Genomic DNA, 3,677 nt, shown 5'->3' on the forward strand with positions numbered 1-3,677 from the left:
ATCACACATTTTATTAGTATTTTTGATTCTCTTTTTAAATTTTAATTTTTTATTGTTTTCAGTTACAGTTGTGTGCCTATTCTCCCCATCCCTCCACCCCACCCCAGCTGAACCCCCCTCCCTCCCCCACCTCCACCCTCCCCCTTGATTTGGTCCATGTGTCCTTTATAGTAGTTCCTGTAATCCCTTCTCCTCACTGTTCCCTCCCCACTCACCACTGACCATTGTTAGATTGTTCTTAGTTTCAATGTCTCTGGTTATATTTTACTTACTTCTTTGTTTTGTTGATTAGGTTCCACTTAAAGGTGAGATCATATGGTATTTGTCCCTCACCATCTGGCTTATTTCACTTAGCATAAGGCTCTCCAGTTCCATCCATGTTGTTGCAAAGGGTATAAGCTCCTTCTTTCTCTCTGCTGTGTAGAATTCCATTGTGTAAATATACCATAGTTTTTGGATCCACTCATTTGCTGATGGGCACTTAGGTTGCTTCCAGTACTTGGCTATTGTAAATTGTGCTGCTATGAACATTGGGGTGCACAGATTCTTTTGGATTGGTGTTTCAGGGTTCTTAGGGTATAATCCCAGCAGTGGAATTGCTGGGTCAAAGGGCAGTTCCACTTTTAGTTTTCTGAGGAAATTCCATACTGTTTCCACAATAGCCGCACCAGTCCGCATTCCACCAACAGTGCACTAGGGTTCCCTTTTCTCCACATCCTCTCCAACATTTCTTTGTGGATTTGTTTATGTTGGCCACTCTGAATGGTGTGAGAGGGTACCTCATTGTGGTTTTAATTTGCATCTCTCTGATAGCTAGTGATGCTGAGCATCTTTTCATATATCTCTGGGCCCTCTGTATGTCTTCCTTGGAGAAGTGTCTGTTCAAGTCCTTTGCCCATTTTTTAATTGGGTTGTTTGTCTTCCTGGAGTGGAGTCATGTGAGTTCTTTATATATTTTGGAGATCAGGCCCTTGTCTGAGGTATCGTTGGCAAATATGTTTTCCCATACTGTTGGTTCTCTTTGTATTTTAGTGCTGTTTTTTTTTAGACATGCAGAAGCTTTCTATTTTGATGAGGTCCCACTTGTTTATTCTTTTCTTTATGTCCCTTGCTTTAGGGGATGTGTCTCTGAGGATGATGCTGCGTGGTATGTCTGAGAATTTCCTGCCAATGTTTTCATCAAGGACTTTTATGGTGTTACAACTTATATTTAAGTCTTTTATCCATCTTGACTTTATTTTTGTGTATGGCGTAAGTTGGTGATCGAGTATCATTTTTTGCACGTAGCTGTCCAGATCTCCCAACACCATTTGTTGAAGAGGCTGTTTTTGCTCCATTTTATGCTCCTGCTTTCTTGGTCAAATATTAATTGAATGTTAAGAATTGAGTTTATTTCTGGGCTCTCTGTTCTGCTCCATTGGTCTACGTGCCTGTTTTTATGCCAGTACCAGGCTGTTTTGATTACAGTGGCCTTGTAATACAGTTTGATATCAGGTATTGTGATCCCTCCTGCTTTGTTCTTCTTTCTCAAAATTGCTGCAGCTACTTGGGGTTGTTTATGGTTCCATATAAATTTCTGAAATGTTTGTTCTATATCTGTGAAATATGTCATTGGTACTCTAATAAGGATTGCATTGAAGCTATAAATCGCTTTGGGTAGTATGGCCATTTTGATGATGTTAATTCTTCCAATCCATGAGCATGGTACATGCTTCCATTTGTTTGTGTCTTCCTTAATTTATTTCTTCAATGTTGTGTAGTTCTCTGAGTACAGGTATCTTTTACCTCCTTGGTTAGGTTTATTCCTAGGTACTTTATTTTTCTTGTTGCTATATCAAATGGGATTTTTTTCCTGATTTCTGTTTCTGCAGTTTCGTTGTTGGTGTGCAGGAATGCCTTTGATTTCTGAGTATTGACTTTGTATCCAGCTGTTTTGCCAAATTCATGTATTAGGTTGAGTAGTTTTTTGGTGGAGTCTATAGGATTTTCCATGGACGCTATCATGTCATCTGCAAACAGTGACAGTTTCATTTCCTTCTTTCCAATTTGGATGTCTGTTATTTCTTTTTCTTGTCTGATTGCTGTGTGTAGGACTTCCAATACTATGTTGAATAGGAGTGGTGAGCGAGGGCATCCTTGTCTTGTTCCTGATCTTTGTGGGAAAGCTCTCAGTTTTTGTCCTTTGAGTATGATGTTGGCTGTAGGGCTCTCATATATGGCCTTTATTATGTTGGGGAATGCTCCCTTTATTCCCACTTTGCTGAGCGTTTTTACAGAAATGGGTGCTCTATCTTTTCACATGCTTTTTCCGCATCTATTGATAAGATCATGTGATTTTTGTCTTTGCTGTTGTTGATGTGATGTATAATGTTTATTGATTTGGGAATATTGTACCAGCCTTATATCCCTGGGATGAATCCCACTTGGTTATGGTGTATGATCTTTTTAATGTATTGCTGGATGCGGTTAGCCAATATTTTGTTGAGAATTTTAGCGTCTATGTTCATCAGCGATACTGGCCTGAAGTTTTCTTTCTTCATTGTGTCTTTATCTGGTTTTGGGATTAGGAAAATGCTGGCTTCATAAAAAGAGTTTGGGAGTCTTGCATCAGTTTGTATTTTTTCAAATAGTCTGTGGAGGATAGGGGTTATCTCTTCCTTAAATGCTTTGGAGAATTCTCCTGTGAAGCCATCTGGTCCAGGGCTCTTGTGTGTTGGTGTTTTTTGATGACTGCTTCAATTACGTCTGCTGTTTTTGGTCTGTTCGGGTTTCCTGCTTCTTCTTCATTCAGTTTTGGAAGATTATATTTTTCTAGAAATGTGTCCATTTCACCTAGGTTTTCAAATTTCTTGGCATACAGTTCTTCGTAGTAATGTCTTACAATCCTTTGTATTTCTGTGGTCTCAGTTGTAATCTCTCCTCTTTCATTTCTAATTGTGTTTATTAGGATCTTCTCTCTTTTTTTCTTGATGAGCCTACTTAAAGGCCTGTTGATTTTGTTTATCTTTTCAAAGAACCAGCTCCTGCATTCATTGATCCTTAGAATTGTGCTTTTAGTATCTATGTCATTGCATTTTGCTCTGATCTTGGTTATTTCCTTCCTTCTGCTTGCTCTGGGCTCTCTTTGTTGTTGTTTCTCAAGTTTTTGTAGGCATAGGGTTAGGTTGTTTGTTTGAAATATTTCTATCTTTTTAAGGTAGGCCTGCATTGCTATGAACTTCCCTCTCAGGACTGCCTTTGCTGTGTCCCATAGGTTTTGGGTTGTTTTGAGTTCATTTTCTTTTGTTTCCAGAAAGTTTTTGATTTCTTCCCTAATCTCGTTCTTGACCCATTCATTGTTTAATCGCATGCTATTCAGTCTCCATGATTTTGAGTGTTTTGGGTTTTTTCCTTTGGGGTTGGTTTCTAGTTTCAGTCCCTTGTGGTCAGAGAAAGTGCTTGATATGATTTCAATTTTCTTGAATTTGTTGAGGCTTGCTTTGTGTCCTATCATGTGGTCTATCTTTGAAAAAGTTCCATGGACACTTGAAAAGAATATGCATTTTGCTTCTTTCGGATGAAAAGCTCTATATATATCAGTTAAGTCCATTTCATCTAGGGTATTGTTAAGTGACACAATATCCTTGTTGATATTTTGTTTGGAAGACCTGTCCTTTTTTGATAGTGGGGTGTTAAAG

This window comes from Desmodus rotundus, chromosome 8 (genome assembly GCF_022682495.2).
Source record: "Desmodus rotundus isolate HL8 chromosome 8, HLdesRot8A.1, whole genome shotgun sequence".
In the NCBI taxonomy this organism is placed as follows: domain Eukaryota; kingdom Metazoa; phylum Chordata; class Mammalia; order Chiroptera; family Phyllostomidae; genus Desmodus; species Desmodus rotundus.